General features: G+C 41.1%; 1 protein-coding gene across 6 annotated transcripts in view; it reads left to right on the top strand.

Moving 5' to 3' along the window:
* The window catches only part of OSBPL3 (oxysterol binding protein like 3), a 205,568-nt gene that overhangs the window by 71,749 nt on the left and 115,627 nt on the right, over positions 1-18,192 (top strand). For 2 of the 6 annotated variants that reach the window (XM_060107662.1, XM_060107663.1), the window contains exon 2: positions 6,211-6,261. The exons of the other annotated variants lie outside the window; for them this stretch is intronic. The gene's annotated coding sequence lies outside the window, so the exon portion shown is untranslated. The remainder of the gene's footprint in view (positions 1-6,210; positions 6,262-18,192) is intronic. 6 annotated transcript variants of the gene reach the window in all.

The raw sequence follows: 18,192 nt of genomic DNA, 5'->3' as shown, positions 1-18,192 counted from the left end.
CTACCAGGATAATTTCTGATTCAGCTGTTGGTTCCTGTGTTCATATATATGGAATTTAAAACACCACACTCTGTATTCATGCCATTTAGTAATCTTTAATAACATTTTTTTTTTTTTTTTTTTTTTTTTTGCGGTACACGGGCCTCTCACTGCTGTGGCCTCTTCCGTTGCAGAGCACGGGCTCCGGACGTGCAGGCTCAGCGGCCATGGCTCACGGGCCCAGCCGCTCCGCGGCATGTGGGATCTTCCCAGACCCGGGCACGAACCCGTGTCCCCTGCTCTCAACCACTGCGCCACCAGGGAAGCCCTTTAATAACAATTTTTGAATATTCATTATATGTATGGGTTCACAGTGCTCTTATGTTATAAATATCCGAAGACATATATAAAAGTGATAAATTTTTATGCCCCCTCCCTTGTCCCTTTGCATATACATACATATGCACATAAAAAAGAAGTGAGAAAGAGAATCTATATAGCTGATTTGTATCATCCCTAAAGAAAGGAAGCAACCAACCAGCCTGCGACAGGACAAATCTGATTCCCAAGCAGAACCTTGAGCAGCACAGCCATAGATCTAAATATCCCGGGAGAAAGGGGATCTTTTTGGACATGGAACAGTCTTCTGACCACCATCAGGTTGGTGAATGCTCAGATAGGCCTTGGGGCAGCTGATTAAGCTGGAGATCATTGACATCGTCAAAACATTTAAAAATGGAATTGGCTGCCTCAGAAAGTCATAAGTTACCCAGCGGAGTATCCACACCAGTTAAACCCAGTCTGACACAAGGTAGGCGGGCACTGAGCAAATGTTAGGAAATTAATGTCAGAGTGACAATATTAGCAAGGAGCTTAACTGGGTGACCTTGGTTCTTCAAGTTGGCAGTTCTGTGTAGGAATCCATACTGGATACTACAGTAATAGGAAAGTTACAACTCGAGAAAAACAAATACAAAGTGTAAGGGGTAGACTCTTACTACTCCCCCTACCATTTGATTTTTTTTTTTTTTTTTTTTTTTGCGGTATGCGGGCCTCTCACTGTTGTGGCCTCTCCCGTTGTGGAGCACAGGTTCCGGACGCGCAGGCCCAGCGGCCATGGCTCACGGGCCCAGCCGCTCCGCGGCATGTGGGATCTTCCCGGACCGGGGCATGAACCTGTGTCCCCTGCATCGGCAGGCGGACTCTCAACCACTGCGCCACCAGGGAAGCCCCCTACCATTTGATTTTAAGTGATTAAATATATCATCTTGAATATATTCTCATTATAAAAATGTTGAAACTACAGAAAATGAATAAGCAAAAGAGAGGGAAAAACCCCCTTTGATTTGCCATCCAAATGTAGCCCCTATTATCTCTTTGAGCATTTCCTGTGATTTTTATTTTCAATGTGCACTTTTATATTTAGTATTTTTCTTTAAACACGAATCATTTACATGTTATATTCTTTTTTTTTTTTTTTTTTTTTTGCGGTACGCAGGCCTCTCACTGTTGTGGCTTCTCCCGTTGTGGAGAACAAGCTCTGGATGCACAGGCTCAGCGGCCATGGCTCACGGGCCCAGCCGCTCCGCGGCATGTGGGATCCTCCTGGATCGGGGCATGAACCCGTGTCCCCTGCATCAGCAGGCGGACTCTCAACCACTGCGCCACCAGGGAGGCCCTACATGTTATATTCTTAACAAATATCTTTAGAAGCAATATTATTCATTGTATAAAATAATATATTCTAGTCCTAATTTGCTCAACTTATCCTCTAATGTTGGGCATTAAGGTTGTATCCACTTCTCGCCTGTTATGAATCTTGAGTAAGATTCATAATAGGGTAAGACTATTTTATAGCATTTTGATAACAGTCATTAAATAGGTTTCCCAAACATTTTTATTTATTTATACCGCTATCAGCAATATGTGTCAAACTCTGTCAATCCCTCCTCTCACTGGGTTTTGATACTCAAAATTACTTTCTTATTTCATATGTGAAAAATAGTATTTCAAACTGGATCAGGAAAGCGGGGATTTTATTGGACTGATGCAGGGGTAGCTCACAGAGCCCTTGGGCAGGAAGCTAGAGGCACAGCTGGAACTTGGCAGGGCCTCGGACACGGCAGAGATCCATCCGGTCCTCCATCCTCCCCACCAGACTGCCCGCCCCCGCTGGCCTCCCCGTCTGATTTGTCTCTCTGTGCGTCTGTTACTTTGCTTCTGGCTCTGTCTCACTGCATGTGTGTGTTGTCTGTCTGTCTTCCTGTGTGTCTCGCTCTGCCTTTCTCTGGTCTGCCTGTCTCTCCTCATCTGTCAGTCCCTCTCTCTGTCTACGGGCCCTGCCATTCTGCTTTCCCTGCTTTTTCTCTCTCATCTCTGCTTTCCCAGCACCTGGTGAAAAATAGCACCTCCCCCCAGCCCCCCGACCCCTGTCCCCTGCGGTCCCACTTGTCTTTAAGTTCAGTGGCCATCAGAGGCTGCCTTGGTCCCTGTGTCTACTTATGAATTCTGCACAAAGAGGATCTGGTTGGCTCAGCTTGGTCCGTGCAGTGGCTGCCCTTGGTTTGGGTCATCCCACTGGCCAGGGAGGGGCAGGGCACGGGGCGGGGCTGGTTCTCAGAGAGAAGGGTGCTGAGGAGAGGAGCCCTGTTGTAAGTGCCTGTACTAAGACTGTAGTCCTGACCCCCCAGACATGATGAGCTGCCTGCTGCAAGTGTGCCCTGTGTTCTTTTGTGGGCCTATTAAAGAAAGAAGGGAGATTAGTGAAGACCCTCTCTTGCTAGATAATCTATCACGATTGACAGAAACTATCTTCTAGGAATGTACTTGCTGTCCCTAAAGTGAAGAATTGGCTCAATTGGTCCTTCTCTGATACTGTGTGTGTGAAGTGGGTGTGGAGCAATACTGCAGAGTATCCTGATGGTCACACTTATATGTTTGCTTTTTCTTTTCTTCTGGTTCTAAAACTGTCACTCAACCCTTCCTTCCCCACCCCACCCCCTTTTCTGTACTGACCCTAAGGTAATAAGCAAACTTTGAATTCAGAATTAGCCCTGTGGTTTTCTGTAAGGAGGATGATCCATCACTTTCACCCAAGAAACTCTGGGTCAGTGAGAGTGTGGCTGGTTGTTAGAGGAGGAACAGAGATCCTTGACCTGAAATTCTGAAGCAGGACTGGGGAATGAAGCACAAATAGCAGGGTTGACAGCAAGGCTGTGAATCAGAGCCAGGTGGTCAGGCTAGAATGAGGTCAGACTGAGGATGGGGCCTGAGCCAGCAGCTCAGTGTAAGTCTGAGGAGGGCTGGAGGAGGGACAAGGAGATGGCGGGAGAGGGGCTAGGGAGGGCGTCCCGAGTTATTACGCACTCCCAACTCTCATTTGGGGTTTCCTGTAATGATGACTCACATAATGCATTCCGTTTCTTCGATTGTTTAATGGGTGATATGTATTTGTGAAACCACATTCTGAAGGCACCAAAGTATCCACTGAAAATTTAATGTCCTTCCTACTCTGGTCACTTAGCCACACAATTCCCTGGGCGAGAATGATTCCCTGGTTAAGGAAATTGAGGCACAAAGAGGCAAATTGCTCAAGGTCACTATCACAGTGTATGTAAGTTATTCTAAGGTATTTTTTAAAATAAATTACATCCACAATACTAATGAAGTTAAAGGTACAGAGATCCCACACGTCTCTGAGGTGCCCACTATGTACAGCCTCTGTGCTGGGTGTAGGACACAAGGGTGATGAAAAACAGAATTTGTACTGACCACGAGAGACATTGAGAAGTTGCTGAAAGTCACTACTTTTCCTGTATCTTCCCTATGAAATATATTTTTTTAAAAATCCAGTAATTTGACTTTCTGTATGCACGTTGTATTTCAACAAAAAATAATTTTAAAAATTCTGTAATGAGAAATCTTGTTTACTTTCACTTCTGGATAAACAGACACTTACTGAAATTAAGACTTTGGGAGAGCAGCAAAAAGCCACAGGCCCTCGCAGTCACAGAGAGATCCCCTGTGAAGGATTCCTATGTCTGAATGGGAGTGGGGTGGGTTTCCCATGTGGCCCAGGGCCTGTTTGTTCACCAGTTTACGATATCTGGGGAAGGACAAGACCAGAGAGTGTGCACCCTATTTCCCCATGCTGCCGCCGGGGCACTGCCACTGTTGAGCTACGTTAGGAGTTGAACTTGGAAGACATTTTCCCCCTCTAGGAAGTGCCATCAACTTTCTGCTTCACATGCATTGCGTTGGTCTCCCTGGTCTCACCTGGGTATGTGACCACAAGCTAACAGATTTCTGTGAGAAAATGTGTTTCAAGTTTCAAACAGCTGATTTATAACTACCTTTTGGGAATATAACCTCTCAAAATTTGGAATTATCTGTGATTGCTCCATCTATCTTGCTCTTTTGACTGCAGACAATGAATTGCAGGCTTTTCATTAGCTTGGGTGTTTCTTTTGACTTGTGATGGGATGGTCTGTGTGAGTGTGTGTACACGTGCATGTCTATTTTAACCTACATGGTGGTATTTCTGAGAATTAGAGATGTAGTAGCTCTTTTTTTTTTTTTTTTTTTTTTAAATGTGGGCCTGAGCCATTGCTAAATGTAAAGCAAGCATACAGATCAAAAATCAACCAACTGTTTTGGAGCTTCAAGGTCAGTTTAACGTCACATCCAGATTTGAGCTTGAAGGTCATCATTTTAACATCATGTCCAGATTTGGCTTTTAGTCATTCTGTAAGGGTTTTAATTAGACCCCTGATTGCTTGTAAATAGGCCCTCAGTGACCTAAGCCAGTACTGCCTACCATGATAGAAGAAAGCCTTTGAGGTCTTGGAGGACCCATGTTTCATTTTTGGATATGATTGTCAGCAGCCTCTCAGAAGAGGAGTCTCCACAATCTATTTGTGAGTTCTAGGATGACTAATGTGGCAGCCAGGATTGACAAGTCTTTTTTTTTTTTTTTTTTTTTTTTGTGGCACGCGGGCCTCTCCCTGTTGTGGCCTCTCCCGCTGCGGTGCACAGGCTCCGGACGCGCAGGCTCAGTGGCCATGGCTCACGGGCCCAGCCGCTCCGCGGCACGTGAGACCTTCCCAGACCGGGGCACAAACCTGTGTCCCCTACATCGGCAGGCGGACTCTCAACCACTGCGCCACCAGGGAAGCCCGACAAGTCTTGACATAATTCATATTGGTGTTTCCATGTGTTGGAGTTGACTTTGACCTTTGACTTGCTATTTCATTCTTTCCTTTCCATGAGGTCACTAGAGCATATGGATTCTGAAGACTTCATAGAGCCCAATCTGAAGTTATAGGCTCCCATGTTGATATAATTTTATTTGTTTTCAGTTGAGTATGCTATTTTAGTCATGGTGGAGTTCTCAGAACTTTCCCATTGAAGTTTATTTATCTTTCAATGCACAGAATAGTTCTTTATTTTTTGAATCTTAGGACTAGATCCCGGTGTTACATATCTGATTCAGCAAAAGTACATTCACCTCAATGCCAGTGGTTTTTGTGGGAGAAAATAGATAACTAATATCAGATTCTATTTAATTCAAAGATTATTTTTAGGAGGGTAAGATATTTTTTATTGATATATTATTCACATACCACAAAATTCACCCTTTTAGAGTATATAAGTTTATCATACTAAGTGAAGTAAGCCAGACAAAGACAAATATCATATGATATCACTTATATGTAGAATCCAGAGTATATAAGTCAGTAATATATTTTTTAGTACATTCACAAAATCGTGCAACTGGAATTAGTTCCAGAACATTTCCATCATCCCCAAAACAAATCCCAAGCCGTGGCAAACACTTATCTACTTCCTGTCTTTATAGATTTGCTTATTCTGGGCATTTCATGTAAATAGAGTCATACAATGTGTGGCCTTTTTTATCTGGCTTCCTTCACTTAGCATAATATTTTCTTTTTCTTTTTTTTGGTCATACTGCATAGCATGTAGGATCTTAGTTCCCCAACCAGGGATCAAACCTGAGCCCCCTGCATTGGAAGCTTGGAGTCTTAACCACTGGACCGCCAGGGAAGTCCCTAGCATGATGTTTTCAAGGTTCACCCACATTGTAGCTTGACTCAATGTTTCATTCCCTTTTGTAGCTGAATAATATTTCATTGTATAGTATCTTAGTCCAAGCTGCTATAAGAAATTACCATAGATTGGGTGACTTAAACAACAAACATTTATTTCTTACAGTTCTAGAGTCTGGGAGGTCCAAGGACCAGGTGCCTGCAGATCTGCTGTCTGGTGAGCACCCCCTTCCTGGTTTGTAGGTGGCTATCTTCTTGTTGTATCCTTACATGGCTGAGAGCAGAGACAGGAAGCAAGCCTAAGGCCACTAATCCCATTCATGAGGGCTCCACCCTCATGACTTAATTACCTCCCAGTGGCCCCATCTCCAAATACCATCACATTGGGGATTAGGCTTCAATATATGAATTCTGGGACTACACAATCAATCAGTCCATACCATATAGATATTTTATTTTTGTTTATCCATTTATCAGTTGATAGATATTGGGGTTTTTCTACCTTTTAACTATTATGAATTCTGCTGCTATGAATATTCTTGTGCAAGTTTTTGTGTGGACATACGTCTTCAAGTTTCTTGGGTATATACCTAGGAGTGGTATTGCTGCCTCATGTGGTAACTATGTTTAATATTTTGAGGAACTGCCAGACTGTTTTTCAAAGTATACATAGCCACCAAAGAGCATGAGAGTTTCAATTTCTCAACATCCTTGCTAACCACTGTTATTGTCTGCCTTTTTGTTTGCTTCTCTCTCTCTCTCTTTTTTTTTTTGTAATTTTGGTTTGCATTTCTTTCATGGTTAATGATGTTAAACATATTTTTTCATCTGCTTATTGACCACCTGGGTATCTTCCTTGGAGAAATGTCTATTTGAGTTCTTTGCCTGCTTAAAAAATTGGCTTATTTTTTCATTGTTCGGTTGTAAGAATTATTTCTATACTCTATACCCATATCAACTATATGATTTGCACGTATTTTCTCCTGTTCTTGGCTTGTCTTTTCATTCTCTTGATTTTATCCTTTGAAGCATAAAAGTTTTTAATTGTAATAAAGTCCAACTTACTATTTTTTTTTTCTTTATTGCTTTTGCTTTAGGTGTCATATCTGAGACTCTGACCTAATCCAAGATCAGGAAAATTTACCCCTGTGTTTTCTTTTAAAGGTTTTATAGTCTTAGCTTTTACATTTAGGACTTTGGTCAATTTTGGGTCAATTTTTGTATGTAGTATGAAGTAGGGTCCAACTTCATCCTTTTGCATGTGAATATCTCCTTTTCCCAGCACCATTTGTTGAAAAGACTCCTCTTTCCCCCACTGAATCATCTGGGTATCTTTGTCAAAATGAATTGACCATAAGAGTGAGAGTTTAATTTCTGCATTCTTACTTCCCCCCTTTTAGCTGTATGTTTATCTTTCTGTCAGTAAACACTGTCTTGATTCCTGTAGCTTTGTAGTTAGTTTTAAAATTGGGAGGTGTGAGTTCAACAAATTTGTGAAGATAATTTTTTGATGTGATGTTGATATTTACTCTTCTACCGCACGTTCTTTGAGATATCCTTTCTCTGCCATCATGAGGTCACATTAGACATGTAACTTTGAAGTAGCCATGAATTCAGTTTCAGGTCTAACCTCACTATTCTTGTATAAAAGGTATGGATTTGGAGTCAGGCAGATTACAAAAGCTTGACCACTAGCTCCGTCTCATTTTTCTCACTGTAATATAAAGCTTAGGACCTAAGTCAAAGGATAGTCCTGAGAATTAAAAAATGTAACATTTATAAAAGTATCTAGCATGATGCCTGAGAAACGATAGATAAAAACTAAATATCTGTTGCCTTTCCCACGTCCTCATGGATGCAGAAACTTCCCTTGTACCTTGTAAGATGGTTCTGAATTCTTAAAGTCAGCCTTCTTCCATTTAGAAATTGTTTTCCCCAAAGTCATCGTATGGATTGGTAATACTGCATTTGCTAGTCTGTTCTGTGGTGTTGTTTCTAGTATAGTGTTTTCGACTTTCTTCACTGCTTTATCTCCAATGCCTAGAATTGTGCCTAACCCATAGTAAGTGATGAATAAACATCTGTTAAGTGAATACTAAATGTTGATCCCATTTCTTGTGTACTTGGGTAAATATAGTGCACATTGAGAGGAGATACGTGTTTAGGTAGTCCTGCACAACAGTTGTGTGAGTAATTTCTGAGATCTTTTCCCCAAGATTTCTTTGAGCACTTTGTCCAGTTAACCGAGAATGTCATTCCCTGGGGTGGCACTTCTTTCCTCCAAATGATGTTGGACTTCCTATGCCGATGTTTTCTCTTCAGGGTAATTTCAGACTGAAATGGGAAGCATCGAGTCTGAGTAGTAAACTACAGAAAGCAAGGAGGAAGGGGAGTGGGGAAGTTGGGTTTGGAGGACAATAAGTGATAATGAGAGACCAGGGAGGGACTTTTAGGGAAGATTGGGTCAAATAGGGAAGCAGGTTCCCAGTCTCTGAACATTGCTTATGGTTTTTATGCAACAATCATGGTTTTTCGTGATTCTCTAGACCTCTCAAGTCTAGACATGAAACTTTAAGCAAAGAGTATCCAAATGTTACTACTGACTGTTATGAGCCTGATTCATAGCCAAGAAATGGTGCCTGTGTGTGTTAGGCTATTATCTGTGTGACAGATAAACCAGCCTTTAAAGGTTAAGAGTTCAGTTCATTTCATGGATTCATAGGATAATTGAGCTTTCAAGCTAGACTGGATCATCAGGCTGAAGGAATGTCGAGTATTCTCTGAGGTAACTCAGAGAATAGATACCATAGTCAGAAAGGTTTGGAATGGGTTGAACAAAGTTAACCCATTTGGCTTTTATAATAGTTTGCTTGTTTTAACCTCAGGACCTCTCAGAACCTTCAATGTGCCAATACATATTACACTGTGTCTTCAAGAGGGAATATAGGAGCAGTATTTCCCAAGGGGACCAGTCTGTGAGGACCTGCTTTTTCTCCCACAGACAGCCTGGTGAGACTGTTATTTGGCAGAGCACATTTTGAATAATTATGACCCAGGATAACAACTTTATTTTTCAGTCATGAAATTTGATTTCTTAGTCTTTTTGAGCTGCTGTTTCTAGGAAGGGTCATGACTGCTGGTATATTACATAGAAGCTGACTGTGTCTGTTGTCTCACTTGTCAAAAAAGTGAAAGCTTAAATTAGAAGCTAAAATCAAACTCCTGAAACATTGCATATATGTATAGATAACTTATAAAATACCCTACCTTCCAGGATCTGACTTTTTTTTAATATGTTACTTGTTTAGCTTGGTCTGTGTGGTACCTAATGATTTGTGATCTAATAAACTGGTAAAATTTGATTTCTGCAGCTTTTGCTCTGATTCACCTTTTAAAAGATAGAGGACAGGAAGAGGCAGGAGGAGGAGGACCCATACCAAACACGACCACTGACTTTTGCTATGGAATAAACAAAAATGTGAACAGCTACCTTGTTCTGAGTTGTCAGATAAGCTTGTCATGCCTGGAATGCATTCTTGGAGTTCTGTGGTAGAGCAGACTGTATCCAATTACAAATGTGGATGCAGCTACCCTATGCTCCTAATGGCTCTTCCATCTTCCCTCCCTCAACCCAAACACCCTCCCTCCTTCTTTCTCCAAGTCACCTAATAGACTTTGTTTATTTGACTTTCCTTTAAGGGGAGGAAGGGTTTCTTTCAAGGTGGGGTGGGGGCAGAGAGAGAAAGAGAAGGAGAGAGTGTGTGTGTGAGAGAGTGAGAGAAATAGAAAGAGAGAGAGAAAGACGTATGGATAGATAAGAAGGAAGGGAGGGAGGAAGTGAGGGAGGGAAGAAGGAAGGAAAGAGAAAGAAAAAGGAAGAAAGAAGGAAAGAAAGAAAGAAAGGAAAGAAAAGGAAGGAAGGAAAGAAAGGAAAGAAAGAAAAAGAAAGAAAGAAAAGAAAGGAAAGAAGAAAAGAAAGAACCTGTCTAGGTATTGGAAGAGGTCTTAGTGGTATAACTGCCTTCACTTCCAGTAAATCCAGTTTGTGTGTGTTGGTGTGTCACCACTGATGTGTAACAACAGCACAGTTGGGATTCCCAGTGTCAGTAGTTTCCATTCACACCTCCAGTTAAAAGACCCCAGACCTGCTGTTTTTTCTTACCTACACTTTCCACGTTCTTGGGAGGCCCGCATTACCTTGCCTGACGACTGTGGGGAGGTATGACAAAGGACAGATCTCTCATGTTGAAGCGTAGTGTTCCTCTAAAAACTGAAACACAGCCAGAGAAAGGAGGGTCAGAGGCTGAAGAGGACTGGTGAGGGTATTTGAGTCAGAATCTGAGATTGGTGAGTGTCAGGGAAATACGAGAAGCACAGATCAGGTGACCATTTTAGGAAAATGAACCATACAAATCAGAAAAGTAATTACTATTTTACATTTATTTCAATGATATGTGTTCCTTACTTTTAAAGATCAAGCAAAACAAACAAACAAACAAACAAAAAGCTCAAAGGAGAAATTAAAATATTACCCAAAAATCTCAACCATAAACTAACCAGTGTTAACATTAATTTCAGGCTTGGCTCTGTACATATAATGGGAGGGATGCATAGAGGGAGAGAGAGATAAATGAGGGGCAGAAATAATTGTCTAAGACTGAGCTCAAGCTAAACATAGGTTTAAAAGTAAAATATCCTATTTGATCTTACTTGAATTTAACAAAAGGAAAAAATGGCTAGTCTGCTGAAAAGTTATTCTTTATCCAAAGAGGATTAGTTCTCTAAATTCAGCGGAGAGATGAAAACCTCTGAAGGCCTGGGAGTGAGAATGGGTTGGGCAAGCTGTAACGATGTAACAATCTGACTCTTTTGCCCAGCAACCCTCCCCTGATATCAGATGTTTGTCGTTTGTTTTATTTTCATTTTGTTAGGATTTATACTTTTAACACTTAGTAGCTCTACTTCCCCTGGTTATTCCCCCACTTATTTAACCCCAATCAATGCACTGTTAACCACTGGTCTTTTTTCCATGGCTTTGTCATTCTTGATAATTTAACATTTGATGGGGTTCATCATCATTAAGGATTTTTTGGCAAGGGCTTTTGGAAGCCATATTTCCTGAGTTGTTTTATCTTTGGGAATTGTTGCTTATTGCCTTTATTTTTGAGAGACAACTTTTCTATTGCCAAATTGCCTCCTAAAGGGGTTATACCGATCTATATTTTATTAGCGATTTATGAGAATGCCTGTTTTGAATGGGGAACTCTTAAGAATATCTGTTTGCCTGAAATGGTGGAATTACATTGGGCAGTACATTTGAGCTGGTAATCAAATATCAGATTATGGAAACACTTGAATGTTGGGAAATAGGCTGTTTTCTTAGTGGATTTCTCATTTCCTCACCAAAGTAACAACACCTTTCCTGCAGACCAAAAGACAACTACTGGGCAGCTTTGTGGAGCTGCTTCTAGGACTTTTCAAATTGTGCAGGAACCCTTTTAAAAGGCTCTCCCCCTTCCTCCCCACTCTCTGTGAAAAGGCACCTGGTTGGCTGAAGATGGAGTTTTTTTTGCCATCTGAAGATAGCAGAAAGTGGTAAATATGTTCATCTACTAAAAAAATTGGCATCTGATCATTGTTTGAATTGATAATACTTTTTTTTGTTCTGAAATATGATCTTGTGCTTCATGTCACAAACCCTTGTCTTTAAACTGAGCAGCCATTATAAGCCATTCCTAAATGACACGTGAACTTCACATATTTTTTCATAACATTCCTAGTGGTTTTCCATTGGAGCTGTCTGTTGGAGAACCTAATCTCTGTACTGACACAGTTTGAAGTACCTGGAAGTTTCAGTTGGGCTTATTACTAAAAATCCCTGCTCACCTCATGTAGAAAACTAGTAGCCTCTTTCACTCTTCAATTCATTGTCTCCAAACAATGGAAGGAGTGGGGAAGAAACTTTCCCAGATGACTGAATACATTTAAGTTTGGCCACCATACCTATGATGACTCAGCTCTCTACCAGCCATTGACTTTTCCAGAGTTGGTAAGAGTGAGAACACACCTGGAGGATTTCAGGAGGCAGAAATATCCCGAGGTGTTCTCACTTTGTGCTTAGGGAAAGGAGGGAGAAAATAAGTGGTTTAGAGTGGTGTGGTCTAAAGCTGTGATGTCTGATATGGTAGCTACCAGCCACATGTGGCTATGAAAATATAAACGATTTAAAATTAAGATTTAAACTTCAGTTTCTTAGGTGCACTGGCCACATTTCAAGTGCTCAGTAACCACACGTGGCTAGAGGCTGCAGTGTCAGACGGCACCCAAAGTTCTGTTGGCTAGCTCTAGTTCACATGCTGCAGTTTTATTTCATGATCATTCAGGGCCGTAATGAGTGCTCTCCTGTCTTTCCTCCCTCCCTCCTACTGCTTTCAGTCATTCTGCTCCAGCTCAAATGATGAAGCACTGCTCTCCATATTGCCTTGCTGGCGTCCTCTGGGTGTGAGGTGGGGGAGTTGCCATTTGCATAGCACCAGAACTTCTTTGATGACAGATGCTGTCTAAATACAGAATGGTGTGTTGAAAAACCCTCAAATGTGCTAACCCCCCTCCTTCAACTGATATCTACAATGAATACACAAATAGGGGAATTGAGTGAAGAGCAGAGTCCTGGTTGCTGAAAATTATTTCAAATATTAGCCTGATGGAATCCAGCTAGAGTTCTGATAATTTACATCTCACTTTTGATTTAGATTTTATTTGTAATTTCTGTTACTTATTACTTTTTTCTTACATTCTCATTAGATACAAACTCCTAAACAATTAGGATCCATCTTTCTACAAAATTTTTTCAGTTTCATAAATGGATACTTTAGAGTATTTATTTTCCTATTTCTGAGATAAAATTTTCTAGAAGCTAGTGGAAGGGGAAGGGGACACAGGCCATCAATTTGGTTTTGTTTTTATATTTATTTATTTTTTGAGGTATAGTTGATGTAGAATATTATATAAGCTTAAGGTATACAGCATAGTGATTCACAATTTTTAAACATTATACACCATTTATAGTTATAAAATATTGGCTATATTCTCTGTGTTGTACAGTATATCCTTGCAGCTTACTTATTTTATATATAGTAGTTTATACCTCCTAGTACCTTACCCCTATCTTTCCCCTCCTTCTTTCCCTCTCCCCACTGGTAACCACTCGTTCTCTATATCTGTGAGTCTGTTTCTTTTTTGTTATATTCACTGGTTTTATTTTTTAGATTCTACATATAAGTGATATCATACAGTATTTATCTTTCTCTGTCTGACTTGTTTCACTTAACATAATACCCTCTAAGTCCATCCATGTAGTTGCAAATGGCAAAATTTCATTCTTTTTTTAGGGCTGAGTAGTATTCCATTGTGTGTATGTGTGTGTATGTGTATATATATATATAAAACCTCTTCTTTATTGATTCATCTGTTGATAGACACTGAGGTTGCTTCAATATCTTGGTAATTGTAAATAATGCTGCTATGAACATTGGGGTGCATGTATCTTTTCAAATTAGTGTTTTTGTTTTTTTCAGATATATACCCAGGAGTGGAATTGGTAGGTCATATGGTAGTTCTATAGTGAGTTTTTTGAGAAACCTCCATACTGTTTTCCACAGTGGCTACACCAATTTACATTCCCACCAACAGTGCATGAAGGTTCCCTTTTCTCCACATCCTCACCAACATTTGTTATTTGTGTTCTTTTTGATGATAGCCATTCTGACAGGTGTGAGGTGATGCCTCATGGTAGTTTTGATTTGCATTTCTCTGATGATCAGTGAGGTTGAGCATCTTTTCATGTGCCTGTTGGCCATCTGCATGACTTCTTTAGAAAAATGTCTGTTCAGGTCTTCTGCCCATTTTTGAATTGGGTTGTTCTGTTTTTTTGATGTTGAGCATCAATTTGATAAATAACCTGCCACATGCCAGGTTCCGTGCTAGTTGTAGGAAATTGAAAAACAAAGCAAAAGTTAGACACAATCTTCAAATTGCTTCTGACCTACATGCTTTACTGGAGGGAAAAAACAGCCATGAATGGTTAGCACTAGTGGCAGAGTTGCTCTTACCTTTTTCTTGCCTTTTTAGCTTTAGTCTACCAATAACCACTTCATTTTTTTTAAAACCTGTTTTCTCTGCCTTTTCATTCTGTTTCTCCTTATAACTGTTTTTCAGTTTGCACTGGTTTAAAGTGTCTCATGCTCATTTTCTTGCAGTAGTCCATCCCCTAGGAGAGGAAAACTCCCCATGTCCTTTTTCCTTTCCACCTACCTTTGCTAAGTTACTGACTTGTTGTTTTCTTTTGGGCCTCTTACAAGGGATTGTTTACTATTGCCCTGGCAATATTCCCCAAATATATATCAGAGAATTCTTTTATAGAATTTGTTTGAAACTTAGCATCTCAGTCCTAGGGTTATTTTTAGTTAAGGAGACAAACAACTTGAAGTGTGTACATCTGACACCTTAACCACAACCACTAGGTATTTCGTTTCTTGTTATTTGAGAGCATTCAGGTACCGCTGATGGAGCATTATTCATTGTTAGCTTAATGTTTCCATTGCTGAAAAGACTTCAGTAGATTTTTATGGGAGATAGAGAAGTTTTAAGAAATCACATTCACATTTTACAGTGACTCAATGGATAGTCTCTTTAGATCAGTAATGAAATGCCGTCTGTGGTTGCCAGTTGTTAAAATCTACCCTGCTTCCGCCCTCAGTTGTCAGTTAAGGGAGGATTGCAACACCCACTGATAAAATTCAAACCACAAGAAGTTATTTTAAGTTTTGGGGTGGCGCTTTCTCTTCTTACCCTTTAAACTAAGTCACATCCTGCTCTGCATTTTAATTGGGTACAAATTAGATGCAGTAGACATAGGTCTGGCATTAGATACTAAAATGAAATTAAATGCTAAAATGAAAGAGGGAAGTTTTGTGGAGTAAATCTATCATTTCTGGATACAAGATTAGGAAGTGGTTCTCAACCCTCGTGTCTCATCACAGTCACCTGGGGAGCTTGCCCAGGCCTCATCCCAGAGCATCTGGATGACTTGGTATGGAGTGGGGCCACACTTTGGTATTTTGTAGACGCTCCCTAGGGTGATCCTGTCATACAGCCAGGCTTGGGAAATATTGTGTGAGGTGCCCTCCCCACCCTCCACATTCCTCTCTACCTAGTCAAGTCCTGTCCACATCTTTAAGGCTCCCCTCAGGCCACTTCTTTCAAAGTTCACAGCTTCAGCCCCCCTGAACTCTTCCCTGTGACTGTCCACCAAACCTACTAGATAGCCCACCCTGAGCCGTGTTCTGACTCATTTCATCTACACACATCTTATCTCCTTGATCAGAGCAGTTTACTCCTTGGATTAAACTACTGCTTAGTTGTCACTTGTTTCTATCATTTAGGGTTAGCACAGCTATGGACACTTAATAGGGACTTAATCGATATGAATTGAGTTGAATTGTCATCAGTGTAGTTATTCTCTTTCATCCTCTTATCTTTCACTATAGCTTCCTTTACTAGCCCACCTTTGTCCATCAGTGTTTCTTCCTCTAGAGACAAGTCAGGGTGGCTAAACTGCAGAAGGAGAAGCAAACTCAGCCCGTTTCTGATTTTACCATAATCAAGAGTGGAGGGATGGGCATATGCCCTGTGGACTCATCCCTCTCCACCCAGAACATTCAGTGCTCCTGCTCTAGAGTGGCTCTCAGGACCACGTGGGTGACACATGCAACATACAGGGGGCCCGTCCTGCTGGAGAAGGTGAAATGATTTGAGGATGGATCTCTACCGTGGACCACGTGGGTGACACATGCAACATACAGGGGGCCTGTCCTGCTGGAGAAGGTGAAATGATTTGAGGATGGATCTCTACCGTGGACCACGTGGGTGACACATGCAACATACAGGGGGCCCGTCCTGCTGGAGAAGGTGAAATGATTTGAGGATGGATCTCTACCGTAAGGCCTACTGAAGAATAGGGGGTTGTTTTAGAAGATAATACACTCCTGGAACTTGGAAACAGTAGCTTCCTTTGCTTTTTCAAACAGTGAGGATTCTTACTGCCAATGGTTCAAGGGTTCCTGTTCCTGGGCCCAGCAAGCTGACCATCGAAGAGATGGTTGGTAACTTCCTGTTGAAGTGTACAGAGGTGACCCAAGATTCCTGATTGTAAGACATGCTACCTTCTTAGGGCCTGCATTATTTGCACTAAATCTCTGTAACTGAGAGACCCCCAAATTAAGTGGCTGTAACAAGATTGAAGTTTATTTCTCTCTCATGTAACTGTCCAGATATGGTTATTCCTGGGTTTGTACAGTGACACTGACATCTTCAACCAGTGGCTTTCATTTCTGGGTCTACTTGTTGCTACCTCTCAGTCCTCAGGAATGGGGAAAGGACAGGGAATGTGCACATCTTTTTAGCACAGCTTCTACTCACATCTCATTGGTCCCCACCAAGTTGCAAGGAAGGCTGGAAATGTAGCCTCTAATTAGATGAGCTTGTGCCCAACTAAATTTGAGAGTTCTATGATTAAAGGAAGGAAAATGGATAGTGGTGAACAACAAGCCAAGGCATACATGATAAGCTGCCAAAATATCAGATCTACAAACCATCACCCTGTTCATTGGTTTGCATAAAAATACACTAAAATAAACCACAAATGTATCTCTGGTGCTATGATATCATGGTAGGAAACTGAAGATCTCCAGGGGGATGTGTGGTGTTTCTACCTTTCTGGGGAAGGTAGACTACAAGCTGGAAGAGGATGCAGAAAGTGTACAAATAACTGTCGCACAGATAGTGTTGACAAACAGGGTTTGGTGTGCGGGGAAGACTCTTGGCGTCTCTGAGGACAAGTGTGTTTGGCAAGAGATCTGCTAACCTGATCAAGAGAGTTCAACTGAAATTTGATGGGAAGGAAAAATCATTGAAACTTGATTGAATAGAGAACAATATGCATAGCAAAGAGAAGACCAGTAGCCGAGGAGGAGAACTTCAGTAATTCATTTAAAAACACCTGGGAAGCAGGGAGTTTATAGTAATACCTGTAGCTGTTTGCCATCGTGCAGCTTATGAGGACTAAGCAAAGTAAACATTAAAAGTGGGGCATAGATCTGATCATCCAGTTTGTCTCACCAAGAAGGTTAGGATGGTTCTCATGACGAAAATATGATTCTAGAAGGGAATATTTTGCTTTAAAGAAGCAGGCCTATGGAAATCCAGGCCTAAAGGTAAATTTCTAGGTAAGGGGGGTGGGGAGAGAGAAACCACAGAAAGTATGTTGTAGTAGGGTCAATATTATGGATTGCCAGACTGGTTACAGATGATGCTTTCTCCCCATCCCTCTGGAAGGGATGCCAAATGTGCTGATAAAACCCACTGGCAGTTTTATTCTGCTAATTTCTTATAAACTCTTGATTTGTTTTGCTGATTATTTCATTTTTAAGAAGACTGAGAAAATAATGCAAGGAAGGATATCTCTGGATTTCTTTCTGACCCAACAAAAAGCATTGTCCAGTGATATAAAGTGATGGGAACCAGGAGATGAAATCCCTAAAGAAGCATGCTTTGGGCATAGCTATGGACACTAGAAACATTTCAAACAGTTCAGAGAAAAGAAAGAAATGATCTCTCTTGTGGCCAAAGAAAATGGTAAGGAGACTTCAAAAGGAAGGGATACTTAAAATGTTCTAAAATACACATGTAATCCCAAATAATTCCAGTGAAGAGGGAAGGAGGATGGCTCCTTGGAAATAGATCAATGTGCTTACACAGAGGACTTTTCCCCTGTTAACTCAGATTAATGAAGGATATTCAGTCCGGGTTAACAATCATTACTACTAATCTTTAAGTTGCTTTCCCACAGGAAGGTAAAGATGAGTAAAATGCAGTCACTGAGCATGATGTAGACCTAACATCTAGTGGTAAGGTTACAAAGAGTAACCTCAAAATGTGGGCAACTTCTGACATACTTTGAGGCACAAAAGGAAAGCAGGGGTTCAAAAGAGAAACAAAACCAGGGGTCAGGGTGGTTTCAGAAAGGGTTTCATGGAGCAGATGATGCTTGCAATGCTCTTTGGAGGGTGGAGGGAATTTCCACAGATGG

Source organism: Mesoplodon densirostris, chromosome 9, assembly GCF_025265405.1.
Source record: "Mesoplodon densirostris isolate mMesDen1 chromosome 9, mMesDen1 primary haplotype, whole genome shotgun sequence".
In the NCBI taxonomy this organism is placed as follows: domain Eukaryota; kingdom Metazoa; phylum Chordata; class Mammalia; order Artiodactyla; family Ziphiidae; genus Mesoplodon; species Mesoplodon densirostris.
This window is presented reverse-complemented; position numbering and strand designations above follow the sequence as displayed.